The sequence below is a fragment of the Myodes glareolus genome, chromosome 21 (genome assembly GCF_982192425.1).
Source record: "Myodes glareolus chromosome 21, mMyoGla1.1, whole genome shotgun sequence".
In the NCBI taxonomy this organism is placed as follows: Eukaryota; Metazoa; Chordata; class Mammalia; order Rodentia; family Cricetidae; genus Myodes; species Myodes glareolus.
In genome coordinates, this window is record NC_142046.1 from 22,906,067 (window position 1) to 22,922,047 (window position 15,981).

Genomic DNA, 15,981 nt, shown 5'->3' on the forward strand with positions numbered 1-15,981 from the left:
ATACTAGATGTAAAATGAAAAATAACTACACCACAATCCACAGCTCCAGAGAAGCTAGATAACAAAGAAAACCCTAAGAAGGACGCATAGATTGCCTTGGGAAGGGGAAGTGAAGAGTTCTCCTGGGTAAACTGAGGGCAGAGGGCAGTAGAGGGAGGGGTTGGGGGATGAGAACATGAAGGAATGGGATGGTTGAGTTGGGGGAGAGATGGACTCGGAGAGCAGTGGAAGAGATATCTTGATAGAGGGAGCCAATTATGGGTTAGGGAAAAACCTGGTGCTAGGGAAATTCCCAAGGATACACAAGGATGATGGCTCCTAGCAAAAGTGGAGAGGGTGCCTAAACTGGCGCTTTTATGTAATCAGTTTGGTAAATACCCTAATTGTCATCATAGAACCTTCATCCAGTAACTGATGGAAGCAGATACAGATATCCACAGCCAAGTACCAGGCCCAGCTTTTGGAGTCTACTCAAAGAGAGGAAGGAGAGATTTTTTTTTAAAGTAAATTTTATTAAATTATAAAAGTTTACATTTCCGCCCCTCTTCCCAACACCCTCCCACTCCCCCCACTCCCTCTCCTCCTCCCTCTTCGTCCCTTAGGGCAGTCAGGGTTTCCTGCCCTGTGGGAAGTTCAAGTTCCTCCCCCCTCCCTCCAGGTCCAGGAAGGCGAGTATCCAAACAGACTAGATCCCCAAAATCCAGTATATGCAGAGGAAACAAGTCCCAGTATCATAGACAATGGCTTTTCAGAAAGACTTCGGGCCAGGCACATTCAGAGAATCCGGCCAAATTCACAGAATCTGGTTAGATCACGTCCTCGTTCAGTCCCAGTCCAACTGGCCTTGGTAAACTCTCATTAGATCCTTTCCCTTGTATCAGTGGGTGATAGCATCCGTCGCAGTCCTGATTTCCTTTTTCATGTTCTTTCTCCTTCTGCTCCTCATTTGGACCTTGGGGGGCTCAGTCTGGTGCTCCAATGTGAGTCTCCGTCTGTATCGCCATCCTTCGCCAGATGAAGGATCTATGGTGATAAGCAAAATATACATCAGTATGGTTATGGGCCAAGGCCGGTTCAGGCACCCTCTCCTCTGTCCAGAGAACAATCTGGGGGATCTCTCCTTGGACCTGGGATCCCATATATAATCAAGTCTCCTGTAAACCCTAAAATGACTCCCTTAGTTGAAATATATTCTTCCCTGATCCCATATTCATCCTTCCTCCCTCCCCCCGCATCCCAGGCCACCGAGCTTTCCCCATTCCTCCTCTACTCCCTTCTCTCTAACCCTGTCCCCTTCCATCAACCCTCCCACACCCCCCCATGCACCCGAGGTTACCTGGGACTCTTGTCTATTTCCTACCTACTGGCGGATAACTAAATAATCTTCATCAGGTTCATCTTCTTATTTAGCTTCTCTAGGATCACAAATAATAGGCTCAAAGACCTTTAATTATGGTTAGAATCCACTTATGAGTGAATACATACCGTGTTCCTCTTTTTGGGTCTGGCTTACCTCACTCAGTAAAGCGTTTTCTATTTCCATCCATTTGCATGCAAAATTCAAGATGTCATTGTTTTTTACCGCTGAGTAAAACTCTAATGTGTATATGTTCAACACCTTTTTTAACCATTCTTCTATTGAGGGGCACCTAGGCTGTTTCCAGGTTCTGGCTATTACAAATAGTGCTGCTATGAACATAGTTGAACAAATGCTTTTGTAGTATGTTAGGGAATCTCTAGGGTATATTCCCAAGAGTGGAATTGCTGGGTCCTGAGGGAGGTTGACACCCAGTTTCCTGAGAAACCGCCACACTGATTTCCACAGTGGCTGCACGAGTTTGCATTCCCACCAACAATGGATGAGTGTTCCCGTCACTCCACATCCTCTCCAGCATAGGCTATCGTTGGTGTTTTTGACTTTAGCTATTCTGACAGGTGTAAGATGGTATCTCAAAGTGGTTTTGATTTGCATTTCCCTGATCGCTAAGGAGGTTGAGCATGACCTTAAGTGTCTTCTGGCCATTCGAAGTTCATCTGTTGTGAATTCTCTGTTAAGTTCAGTACCCCATTTTTTAATTGAGTTAATTAGAGTTTTAGTGTCTAGTTTCTTGAGTTCTTTGTATATTTTGGAGATCAGACCTTTGTCTGATGAGGGGTTGGTGAAGATCTTCTCCCAATCAGAAGGCAGCCTTTTTGTCCTACTGACAGTGTCCTTTGCTTTACAGAAGCTTCTCAGTTTCAGTAGATCCCATTTTTTCATTGTTTCTCTTATTGTCTGTGCTACTGGGGTCCTACTTAGGAAGAGGCCTCCTGTGCCAATATCTTGTAGACTACTTCCGACTTTCTCTTCTATCAGGTTCAAAGTGGACGGATTAATGTTGATGTCTTTAATCCATTTGGACTTGATTTTTGTGCATGGTGATACATATGGATCTACTTTCATTTTTTTACAGGTTGACATCCAGTTATGCCAGCACCATTTGTTAAAGATGCTTTCCTTCTTCCATTGTATACCTTTAGCTCCCTTGTCGAAAATTAGGTGTTCATAAGTTTGTGGGTTAATATCTGGGTCTTCTATTCAATTCCATAGGTCGACTTCTCTGTTCTTATGCCAATACCAAGCTGTTTTCAATACTGTAGCTCTATAACAGAGTTTGAAGTCAGGGATGGTAATGTCTCCAGAAGTTCTTTTATTGTATAAGATTGTTTTGACTATCCTGGGTTTTTTGTTTTGCCATATAAACTTGATTATTGTTCTCTCAAGGTCTGTGAAGAAGTTTGATGGGATTTTGATGGGGATTGCATTGAATCTATAGATTGCTTTTGGTAGAATTGCCATTTTAACTATGTTGATTCTCCCAATCCAAGAGCAGGGGAGGTCTTTCCATTTTCTGGTATCCTTCTCAATTTCTTTCTTCAAAGACTTAAAGTTCTTGTCAAATAGGTCTTTCATTTCCTTGGTTAGAGTAACCCCAAGATATTTTATGCTATTTGTGGCTATCATGAAAGGTGATGTTTCTCTGATTTCCCTCTCTGCTTCTTTATCCTTTGTGTATAGGAGGGCCACTGATTTTTTGGAGTTGATCTTGTATCCTGCCACGTTACTAAAGGTGTTTATCAGCTATAGGATTTCTTTGGTAGAGTTTTTGGGGTCACTTATGTAAACTATCATATCGTCAGCAAATAACGAAAGTTTAACTTCATCCTTTCCAATACGAATCCCCTTGATCTCCTTATGTTGTCTTATTGCTATTCCTAGAACTTCAAGCACTATATTGAAGAGGTATGGAGAGAGTGGACAGCCTTGTCGGGTTCCTGATTTTAGTGGAAAGGCTTTGAGTTTCTCTCCATTCAGTTTGATGTTAGCTGTCGGCTTGCTGTATATTACTTTTATTATATTCCGGTATGATCTTTGTATCCCCAGTCTCTCCAACACCTTTATCATAAATGGGTGTTGAATTTTGTCAAATGCTTTTTCAGCATCTAGTGAGATGATCATATGGTTTTTTTTCTTTCAGTTTATTTATATGATGGATTACATTGATAGATTTGCATATGTTGAACCAGCCCTGCATCTCTGGAATGAAGCCGACTTGATCATAATGGATAATTTTTCTAATGTGTTCTTGGATTTGGTTTGCCAGTATTTTATTGAGAATTTTCGCGTCGATGTTCATGAGTGAGATTGGCCTGTAATTCTCTTTCTTGGTTGTGTCTTTGTGTGGTTTTGGTATTAGGGTAACTGTAGCTTCATAAAAGGAGTTAGGCAATGACTCTTCTGTTTCTATATTGTGGAATACGTTAAGGAGTATAGGTATTAGCTCTTCCTGGAAGTTCTGGTAGAATTCTGCATTGAAACCATCTGGTCCTGGGCTTTTTTTGGTAGGGAGATTTTTGATAACAGCTTCTAATTCTTCGCGCCTAATAAGTCCATTTAGATTGTTCACCTGTTCTTGGTTCAACTTTGGTATATGGTACTTATCTAAAAAAATGTCCATTTCTTTTACATTTTCCAACTTTGTGGCATATACACTTTCATAGTAAGATCTAATGATTCTCTGAATTTCCTCTGTGTCTGTGGTTATGTCCCCCTTTTCATTTCTGATCTTATTAATTTGCATGTTCTCTCTCTGCCGTTTGATTAACTTGGATAGGGGTTTGTCAATCTTGTTGATTTTCTCCAAGAACCAGCTTTTTGATTCATTGATTCTTTGGATTGTTTTCTGTTTCTATTTTGTTGATTTCAGCCCTCAGTTTGATTATTTCCAGTCTTCTAGACCTTCTGGGTGAATCAGCTTCTTTTTTTTTCTAGATCTTTCAAGTGTGCTGTTAAGTCTCCAATGTGTGCTTTCTCTGCTTTCTTTAATTGGGCACTTAGTGCTATGAACTTTCCTCTTAGCACTGCTTTCATTGTGTCCCATAGGTTTGAGTATGTTGTGTCTTTGTTTTCATTAAATTCACGGAAGAATTTAATTTCTTTCTTTATTTCTTCCTTGACCCAGGGGTGATTTAGTAGTTGACTGTTCAGCTTCCATGAGTTTGTTGGCTTCCTGGGGGAAGCATTGTTGTTGAATTCTAATTTTAGTCCATGGTGATCTGACAAGACACAGGTAGTTACTAATATTTTTTTGTATCTGTGGAAGTTTGCTTTGTTACCGAGTATGTGGTCAATTTTCGAGAAGGTTCCATGAGCTGCAGAGAAAAAGGTATATTCTTTCCTATTTGGGTGGAGTGTTCTATAGATGTCTGTTAAGTCCATTTGATTCAATACCTCCAATAAATCTCTCAATTCTCTGTTAGGTTTCTGTCTGATTGACCTGTCCATTGGTGAGAGAGGAGTGTTGAAGTCTCCTACTATTAGTGTGTGTGGTTTGATGACTGCCTTGAGTTCTAGAAGAGTTTCTTTTACATATGTGGGTGCCTTTATATTAGGAGCATAGATATTCAGGATTGAGACTTCCTCCTGTTGAATTGTTCCAGTTATGAGTATGAAATGTCCATCTCCATTTCTTCTGATTGATTTTAGTTTGAAGTCGATTTTGTTAGATATTAGAATGGCCATGCCCGCTTGTTTCTTAGGTCCATTTGCTTGGAAAACCTTTTCCCAACCCTTTACTCTGAGTAGGTGTCTGTCTTTGTGGTTGAGGTGTGTTTCTTGTAAACAGCAGAATGTTGGATCCTGTTTTCGTATCCAATCTCTAAGTCTGTGCCTCTTTTATAGGTGAATTGTGTCCATTGATATTAAGTGATATTAATGACCAGTGGTTGTTGACTCCGGTCATTTTTTTTTTTTTAGGTAGTAGAGTGTATGTGTTTTTCTTCTTTGATTTGTGCTTGTGAATGGTTGCTAGATGTTCGAGTTATTGTAGGCCGTGTTGGGAATGTTGGATTCCTTCGGTAGTGATTTTCCTTCTAATATTCTCTGTAAGGCTGGATTAGTAGCTACGTATTGTTTAAATTTGTTTTTATCCTGGAATATTTTGTTTTCTCCGTTGATAGTGAACAATAGCTTGGCTGGGTATAGTAGTCTGGGTTTGCATCCATGGTCTCTTAGTTTCTGCAGTACCTCTATCCAGGATCTTCTGGCTTTCATGGTTTCCATAGAGAAATCCGGTGTAAGCCTGATAGGTTTACCTTTATAAGTTACTTGACTTTTTTCCTTTGCAGCTCTTAATATTTTTTCTTTAATATGTATGTTTTGTGTTTTGATTATTATATGGCGAGGGGATGTTTTTTTCTGATCCAGTCTATTCGGTGTTCTGTATGCTTCTTGAACCTTCATAGGAATATCGTTCTTTAGGTTGGGAAAGTTTTCTTCTATAATTTTGTTGAATATATTTTCTGGGCCTTTGATCTGCAGTTCTTCTCCTTCTTCAATCCCTATTATTCTTAGAATTGGTTTTTTTATTGTGTCCCAGATTTCCTGAATGTTTTGTGTAGAGAATTTGTTGGATTTGCCGTTTTCTTTGACCAGAGCATTTATTTTCTCTATGGTATCTTCAGAATCTGAGATTCATTCTTCTATCTCTTGTATTCTATTGGTTATGCTTGATTCTGTAGTCTCCATTCGTTTACCTAGGTTTTCCATATCCAGCCAGTTCTCGTTTTGTGTTTTCTTCATTGCCTCCATTTCAGTTTTCAATTCTTGGACTGTTTCCTTTACTTGTTTGATTGTTTTTTCTTGGTTTCTCAGGGTCTCATTCACGGATTTACTTATTTCTTCAAACTTTTTGTTATATTTCTCATCTAATTCTATACTCATTTCTTCAAACTTTTTGTTATATTTCTCATCCAATTCTTTAAGGGAGTTATTCATATCCTGTTTAAGGGACTCTATTGCTTTCATAATGACACTTTTTTCCACTTCTTCTGGGTTAAGGTGTTCAAGTCCTTCTATTGTAGGGTCCTTGGGATCTGGTGTTTTCATGTTGTTTTTCAGATTGTTGGATGAGGTCCTGCCTTGGCGTCTGCCCATCTCTTACTTCAAATTTTCTCTATTGGAATTTCTGTTACCGGGTCAGGTTCCCTTCTTGGGCAGGGACTTCACTGACAGAATGCCCACCTTTCCTCAGGCAGGCTATTGAAGCACAGGCACTCCCTCTTTCCGGGATGTGCTTACAATGCAGGCCCAGTGTGCAAGGCAGCTGAGCTGGGGAAATTTTATGGCCCCAGGGGGAAGGGAGAAATATAGGAATTCGTACCTGGTTGGGAGCTGGGAAGGCAGGTGGGAGGGGGTAGCCAGCACTGCAGGGCAACCTGGGCGTCTATGGGGTCGGGGAACGCCCAAGCTCCTCCTCACCGGGATCCTGCCTGGCCCGAAGGAAACTTACCCCTCTGATGGCCCTCTGATAGAAGTCAGGGCCCCTGCTGGTCAGGAATGTGGCTGAGCTGGCCCCTGGTCCACCTGTCCTCAGGGAGGCCTTTAAGACCCAGCAACTGCCTCCAGCCGGGATGCGCCTGCAGCCCAGGCCCAGCTTGCAAGGCAGCTGAGCTGGGGAAATTTTATGGCCCCAGGGGGAAGGGAGAAATATAGGAATTCGTACCTGGATGGGAGCTGGGATGGCAGGCGGGAGGGGGTAGCCAGCACTGCAGGGCGACCTGGGCGTCTATGGGGTCGGGGAACGCCCAAGCTCCTCCTCACCGGGACCCTGCCCTGGTCCGAAGGAAACTCAGGAAGGAGAGATTTTATGAGCAAAGTTATCAAGATCATGATGAGGAAATCCACTGACACAGGAGATCCGAGCTAATGGGACCTCACAGACTCTAGACTGACAGATGGGTAATAGTTGTGTGGCTTGGTCTGTTTGTGGGGCTCCTGGAAGTGGAACCAGAGTCTACCCCTGGTACATGAGCTGGCGTTTTGGAGCCCATTCCCTATGGTGGGATGCCTTGCTCAGCATTAATACAGGAGGGATGGGCTTGGTCCTGCCTCAGCTTGATGTGTCAGGCTCTGTCAACTCTCCATGGGAGGCCTTATCCTCTCTGAAGAGTGATCAGTATGTAAAATGAAGAAAAAATTTAAAATAAACATAATTAAATTTTACTGAATCTCAAAAAAAGAGAATTATCAGAGTGCTAAAAGTAGATTTGCCGTATGAACAAGCTACACCACTGTTTGACATATATCTGAAAGAATCCATATAGGATTTTTACAGACACTTGCTTAGTGATGTTCATTGCTGTCCCATTCACAATTGCTAGAAAATGAAACCATTCACCTGATGAATAGTTAGTGAAAAATGTGTGCATTATATATAGAAGGATACTATTCAGCTGCTGAGAAAAAGAAAATCATGAAATTTAAACTTAAATGGATAGAACTAGAAAATTTTATATTGCCTGAGGTAACTCAGAAGCAAAAAGACAAGCATCACATCTGTGGTTCCTAGCACCAACTAACTCTTCAGATGTTAAACAAAAGTTTTTTTTTATTCTATTCTTTTAACTTTTCCTAATTATTTTTGTTAATTAAAAACTATTTTGAAAATTCTGCTTCTCCAATTCTAGTTTCAATGAATTTTTGTAAGCTATTTAACCATTGAATTTATTTTTACCTATATTTATAATTGTGTACCTCTTTTGACTCACTAACAAACAGCTCATGGTATTTACCTTGTTGAACCTTGTTTATATCAGTTGTGATTGTGGATAAGGCCTACTATTTGAGGTAAGTTTGCATATATGCCCTTTCATTCCATGTATATGTAATGAAATAGCACGCTTACAAACGTCCCTGCCGTATCTCACAAGTTAAGCCATTCTAGCATGCCTTTGTTGTTTTGAGGTACTATTTTCTTCTTAACATAAATTTATGCTTGTAATTAATAATTTTCATCATGCTTTGTTTTTCCTTCTTTGCCTCCACTTAAAATACAGGGTTTTACTGTCTTTATTATATTCCATCTTTTCTGTGTATAACAAATCAGCTTGGTTTTCCTTCTTGGTAGACCTTATGAGGTTTTAAATCTTCTAACATGGCTACTAATGCAGCTGTTAGATTTGGGAGGAAGAGTGGGGCACCTGGGTCTCATATTGCTTTAACTAAGGCCTGTAGAAATGATTCCCAAGTAATTCCTCTTGTGAGCCTAACCATGAGTCACCGAATTAGGGAACATATCATTATGGAAGGAAACAAAGACCTTTACTTTATGGAAACTCCTCAATTTCGAAATAGAAACCATAGGTTCATGTATTACTGTATCCCAAGTCTGACATAAGAGCATTTCTGTGAATCTTACAGTTCTATGAGTCTTTTGTGGAGCTATAGCAGCCTTGAATAGGAAAGCAAATTTCTATCATCTTAAATGTTCTTTGAGGTATTCTATGGGCATATTGAAGAGACTATAAATAGGATCTATTGGCCAGATGATACGTTGAATATTAAAATGTTCCAGCGAGCTCTCTAAATGAACATTTAAGACTCCAACAGTCAACAGTGTCCATATGGTTGGAGCATTTAGGAAAATTCCCATGTCACAAAGTAACAGAAGCATGTTTAATATTGCTTTTTACACTCAGTGCCAACAGCAGTAAAATTAAAATCAACTTTATCACTGAGAAAAACATAGATTAGATAATATAATTAATGTATAACTAAAATCAGGATGTTGAAATAAATACTAACTTCTAAGCAATATGATATATAAATAAGAGGCAAAACAATTCAAAATAAAACATTTGATTTGTTGCTTTATCCTTTCCATCTTCTCCACCAGGACAAATCTCATGTGTCTCTTTCAAGACTCTCACATGGCGCATCTGCTGACCCTCTCCTCCATGTACCCTTCCGAAAACACAGTCCAGGTGATATATACAGTGTCCTTGTTTAGTCTGGCCACACTTGTCTGCCTGCAGTCAAATTTTTGACTTCTAGGATCTGCCCAGACCACTCCACAATGCCCAGGTCTCTCCCATGGAACACTCACTCTCTGCATCCAAAGAGATCTTACCCAACACTCCAAACTTGGGCTAGAACATGCATCTTATACACCAGCTGAATTTCCTCTGTTTACCTGACTTTATTCTATTTACACCATTTCTAATCTTTGGCTCAGCTTGGCCACATATCTCTTCTTCCTCAGCCTGCTCTCTCAAACAAAAGAGTGGCCGGTGAGGTGGCTCAGAGGTTGAGAGCATTGGTTGCTTTTCCACAGGTCCTAACTTAAGTTCCCAGCAACCACATGTTGGTTCATGGCCATCTGTGGTGAGACCTGGTGCCCTCTTCTGCCCTTCAGGAATATATACAGGCAGAACAATGTACATAATAAATAAATAGACAAATAAGTAAATAAATCTTTAAAAAAGGAAGAAAAACAAACAAACAAATGAAGTCCAAATGCCTAGATTTCTTCTCAAATATACAAACAACATGAAAGATCAAGCCAATATTTTTCTCTCCATAACCTACCTCTCTGGTAGAAATGTTTGCTAATGATAATTACTTTGATTGATCCCAGTACACAGAATTTAAGAGAATAATCATAAACTTCATTAAAGAATTCAAGGAGTTTACAGAAGACACAAAAAATAACTAAATGAAATTAAGGAGAAAGAATTTAAGCAAGTAAATGCTCCAGTGATGCTCAAGAAAATACAAACATATGCCTGATGGAAATGATAAAGGTAATCCAGGGTATGAGAACATAATTTAGTGCAGTGGTTTGTGAGCATCAGTTAATTATTGCCTGTTGATCACTGTAGATCTGTTGTGTCCAGGTGTTTCAAGATTTTACTTCTTTGACTTCCTTGTAATGACTGACTCCGTATTAAGATTGTGAACCAAATAAACTCCTTTTCCTTAAAAACATTTTTATTTTATTAAGGCACCACAAACAAAAGTAAGGCACTGGTGGATTATATTGCAAAATTTAGGGAGTTTGGTTGTAATGCAGCAATGCATAAATGGAATATGACATGCTGTGTAATGAGCATTATAATCATATTATGTCTTTATGTGTTATTGGTTATGTTTTACTCTTTTGGCTCTTTGGGGGCCTAACATTCAGTTTCCAAACAAATCACAAATGGAGTCTTATTCTTATGAAATCCCTTGGCTTATTTCTGGCCAGTTTTTCTCAACCTCAATTGACCCCCCTCCTCATACACCTTTTGCCTCTGGGATTTTTTCTTTTCTTACTTTTGTAGTCTGACTTTCACTCTTACAATGTGGCTGGTTGTGTGACTGGCCACTTCTTTTTTCTCTCTTTGATCCTTCTCCTCTCACTTTTTTTCCTTCTAGTTATTCTCTCTGCCTGCCAGCCCTGCTTATACTTTCTCCTGACTTCTTGCTGGCTGTTCACTTTATTAGACCAAACAGGTGTTTCACGCAGGCAAAGTAACACAGCTTTACAATGTTAAACAAATGCAATATTATAGAATGCAACACACCTTTGCATCATTAAACAAATGTTCCACAGCATAAACAAATGTAACACATCTTAAAATAACATTCCACAGCATTTGTGGACATATATAATTTGTATGTCAAGAACAGAAAATATATTTGAAAGTAACACAACTAATTCAATATGAAATAATAAAACTCAGGGCTTACAATGATAAAATAGAAATTTAAAAAAAACATAAAATCAAAGAAACAAAGTTCATTCTTTCAAAACTTAACAAGGTTAACATAACTTTAGTCAAATAATAAGAGAATTCCAATTAATAATATAGATATTAAAATGGAGACAATAAAATAGATATTAAGCAAGTTTGAGTATTATTCTTTAAAACTCTATTTTCCATGAAACTAGAAAAGTTAAAAAAGAAATGAATGAATTTCTTGATATGTATGACCAACCAAAGTTAAGTCATGGTGAACTACATAGTTTAAATAGACTCATAAGATTCAATGAAATAAAACAAATAATTTAAAGTCTCCTATCTAAAATAATACCTATGGCAAGATGAATTCTGTGAAAAATTCTATGAGACCCCACAGAACTAACACCAATAATTCTCAGATTACTCTGTAAAATAGGAACTGAAGGGACATTTTCTTTTTGTTGTTTTTTTAAGCTTTATTTATTATATATACAGTGCTCTGCCTGCACAAAAGAAGAGGGCACCAGATATCATTATAGATGGTTGTGAGTCATCATGTGGTTGCTGGGAATTGAACTCAGAACATCTGGAATAGTGGTCAGTGCTCTTAACCTCTGAGTTATCTCTCCAGCCCCTAAAAGAGCATTTTCAAATAATTTTAATAAAACCAGTATTACTAACACCAGATACCTGAGAGAAAAGAAAATATACCAAAATCTGTTATGGATATACATGAAAACATTTCTGTAGGAGATACATGCAAACAGAATTCGAAAGCACATCAAAGAGACTCTCCACTAACATTAAATTGGCTTCACTGCAGAGGTGATATAACATGTAAACCTTGTGATGTCTCCTTTGATGCAGAAAAGGCCTTTGGCAAAACATAACATCCCTTCATGATAAAAGTCCTAGCATAACTAAAGATGAAGGGGTGCTATCTCTACATAATAAAAGGAATATAAAGTAACTCATAGCTGACATTATTCTAAAATGGAGAGAAACTCAAAGTATTTCCAATAAAATAACCGTGTCTACTCTCTCCGTTTCTTTTCAATGTAGTTTTAAAAGTCTTAGGTAAATAAGACAGATGAAGATTAAGGTTGAACAGCGAAATCAAAACCACTTTATTTGCAGATGATAAAAACTGATTCATAAAAGACGCAACTAGGGAAGTTCTACAGTTGATAAGTAGATGCAGCAAAGTAATAAGATACAAACTTAACCCACACAAATAATTCTGTGTAAGTGACAAGCACATCAAGAAATTAGCCAGGAAAATTGTACAGTTGACTGACAATAACCCCAAATCGATCTGTTGTGTACCAGTTTCCTCTGAGATTGAAATATTCTATTCTTCCCAGAAGCTTTAAGACAGAAGGAAAAACTCAATACAGCTTCAGGACGTGTCTGAAACTAAGATTTGTTAGGCCCCTCCCTCCCAAGAGTAAACAATAAAAACTGCTGAAAGTCATGTTTAAATAAGCCAAGCTACAAAGAAGACCCTCAGACCAGTAAGCTGTACATACCAGTTGTCTGGAAGAAGCAGAAATGAAACAAGCTTCCTAGAAGAGGTTTAAAACAACTGAGAAACTTGGAAAGATTTGCCTGTATGTTCAATGCATCTGTGTAGTGCCATGTGTTCTTGATCTCCATGGTTTGTTAACTGTCACCCGTGCTGGGGTGAGCTTTGGTGATGCAACTGTCTTTGAGTCATTTTTGCTTGTATAAGTAATCCTGATAAAACTCATTGGTTCACCTAATTAGACAGTGCTATCTGTACTTTGGTCTGTTATGGGCTTCCTATCTAGAGTGAGTATATGTGTATGCTGCATCTCCCCAAAAAAAGTTTTGTCACATAATACTATCATAGAATAACTCTAAAGAAGTGAAAGACTTGTATAACTAAAACTTTAATATGTGAAAGTGAGCTGTTTAGCCTTTATTATGTTATTTGTGTATAACAACAATTAATAAAAAGGAGAGTATAAATGTATAAAAAGAGGAGGATGGGGTACATAAGGGTGTGAAGGGAAAAAAGAGAATGTTAATTATAATTAAATATATAAAAGATGTGTATATAAAATCAGATGTATGTATAAAAAGATGCAGCTATAGTATAACCTGAAAAGATAACAGAAATAATTTTTGAAAAATCTCTTTAAGATATCAAAGAAGAAACTGAAGATGTTACAAAAAGTGGAAAAATCTCCACGCTCATGCATTGTTAGAATTAATATTGTGAATATTTCTATCCTACCAAAAGCCATTGGCTGATTCAGTGCTGTTTTGTTTTGTGTTTTTTCCCTTTTCATTTCCTTCCTTCCTTCTGCCCTCTTTAAGTCTTTTCTCCTTTCCCTCCCTCCCTCCCTTCCTCCCTTCCTCCTTCCCTCCCTTTCTCTCTCTCTCTCCTTCCTTCCTTTCTTCCTTCCTTCCTTCCTTCCTTCCTTCCTTCCTTCCTTCCTTCCTTCCTTCCTTCTTTCTTTCTTTCTTTTGAAGGATTTTCTTTGCTGTTGATTGATATAAACAAACCTGGCCTGCTATTGTTTGTGGCATCTAAGCCAGGAGGTCTCTAAGTGTATAAGACAGCAACCTGAGCAATCCAGCCTATAAGCAGAATGGTTCTATACAACTCTGCTCTGTAGTTCTACTTCACTTCCTGCCTTAACTTCCCTTCCTGATGGACTGTGAGCTGTGAGCCTTTCTTCCCCAAGAAGCTCTGGGTCATTATCTTCATCAGAGCAACAGAAAGCAATGTTTTTTCTCTATCGATGAAATGAAGACATGCTCTTCTAAATCTTCCATTCTCTTAATGTAGCATATCACATTTATTGAGCAAGTCACACTTCATCCTAGTGTAAAATCTTTGTACTACCCAGCTGAATCTGCTTTGTAGAATTTTGCTGAGGGAACATAATCAGATGTTATGTGTGTAATCAACTGTTCTCACGGTGTCTTGATCTTTTTTTGGTATCAGTGTGATCCCATCCAGCCTTGAAAATTTGATGTGGCAGTGCCTCACGTTATTTTAATGCCACACTATCATTCAAATCTACCTGTATTTTCTTTTCACATTTATTTGTTCTGATACCTTTTTATTTAAATCTTCCAATTCAATTGGCCAATGATTATATATGTCCTATATTGCTTCTTGCATCTGCACTTGCCTTAAAGTTTACCTTTTTCTGACATGATATGTTTATCCATTGTCTCTTTGGCTGTCATTTGCGTGCACTATTACCCTGTGTTTTCCCACTTCCATTTCACACGTATTCTTTAAAACTAAGGTACTTTGCGGAAGAAAGATTCTGTTTTTCTTTGTTAGACTCCTATGTGTTTTAGTGGGATAATTTAGTCGATTCCTACTAAAATGACCACCTTTTAGTGGTTAGTATTTGCTAGCACTTTCTGCTTTGGAGTCTGTTGATTCTGCTCTTTTCTTGATGGCATTATTATTGTCTTCATGTTGATAGAATATGATTCTTTTTACTTTTTTTTCAAAATAATTTCTCTGTAGCTACTATGAAGTTTAGGTGTTTAAACAAAACACTTAGCAGTTGTAGAAGTCTGTTTTAAGCTCAAAAGGGCTTCGATTGTTTATGAAAACAACATTTTGGGACTGGAGAGACAACTCAGCAACTAAGACCACTGAGTGCAGACAGAGGGCAGGTTCTAGTCCTGGCATCCACAGTGTGGCTCAGGCTCACAACCATTTATAACTCCAGTCTTGGGGGACACTAATGCCCTCATTAACTTCTTGAGCACTTAATGCTTATGAGGAACATGTAGGCAAAATACCCATAAATGTAAAAAAACAAAAAAAGAAAACAGAAAAAAGTTAAAACACATTTTGTGGGGGCTGGAGAGATGGCTCAGAGATTGGGAGCATTGCCTGCTCTTCCAAAGGTCCTGAGTTCAATTCCCAGCAACCACATGGTGGCTCACAACCATCTGTAATGAGGTCTGGTGCCCTCTTCTGGCCTGCAGGCATACACACAGACAGAATATTGTATACATAATAAATAAATAAATATATATTAAAAAAAACACATTTTGCTTGCATCCCAAACTTCGTTTCTGAGGCTTCAATTGATATCTTTGTTTTGTGCATGCATTAGCCAACTTCAGTATTCATAGTTGCTTTTGATTTTTAAAAGAATTTTGTTTGATGACTACAAATGATCTGTGTACTGCCTTTATGGTATTGTTTCTCTGTGTTCAATTATGTGTTTATCTTTATCCATGAATGTCCTCTTATTTCTTCTAACATGTCACTCCAGCTTCCTGTTGTGCAGTCTAAACAACTCCCTTTAAATATATTTTTGAGATGGGTGGACTGGTTTGAGCGCTGAGTTGTAATTTTGAAAATTATATACTTTACCATTAGTAATAGTTCTATAAAATGAGATTGTTTTGAAAGTTCTTAACGTCACCATGAACTGTTTTCCTAGTTTCATTTACTTTTCTGTCTTTTTTTTTTCTGAAGGAGAAGGTTTGAACTAGGAAACGTCTATTCAACCTAAGTTGTACAAGTCTTGGTGAAAGTGAGATGGACAAGCTGAACCTGTTTTCTCTACTCCTTTCTATGTTGCTACTCTCTATTTTGTGTTCTCCAGAGTGCTGGGCATTATAGTTGGGCTGTGGCCATTTGAAAAAAGTTAAAAGTTGGTTGTCAGTTTTGCTTTTCATTGTTTATGTGGTTAGAGGCTGATAATGGTGTGGTCTACTGTGCTACTGTCACGTTCTGGATTTCTGATATTTCCTAAAAATGAACGGAGATCAAGGCAGGATCTTATGAAACACCTGTTACAAGCACTTTAGTAACTGGCATTCAATTTCAAACTTGCCATGTCAGAATTTGCCAAGTTAAGGGAATCTTTCACCCAGAAGTGTGAGAAAAGAAAAAACAAACAAACAAACCTACAATTGTGGTCC

General features: G+C 38.3%; 1 long non-coding RNA gene across 1 annotated transcript in view; it reads right to left on the reverse strand.

Annotated features, from left to right (window-relative positions):
• The window catches only part of LOC146890456 (uncharacterized), a 47,683-nt gene extending 34,970 nt beyond the window's left edge, over positions 1-12,713 (reverse strand). The window contains exon 1 of the long non-coding RNA XR_014998755.2: positions 12,576-12,713. This is a non-coding gene — a long non-coding RNA (uncharacterized LOC146890456). The remainder of the gene's footprint in view (positions 1-12,575) is intronic.
• Positions 12,714-15,981: the final 3,268 nt, after the last annotated feature.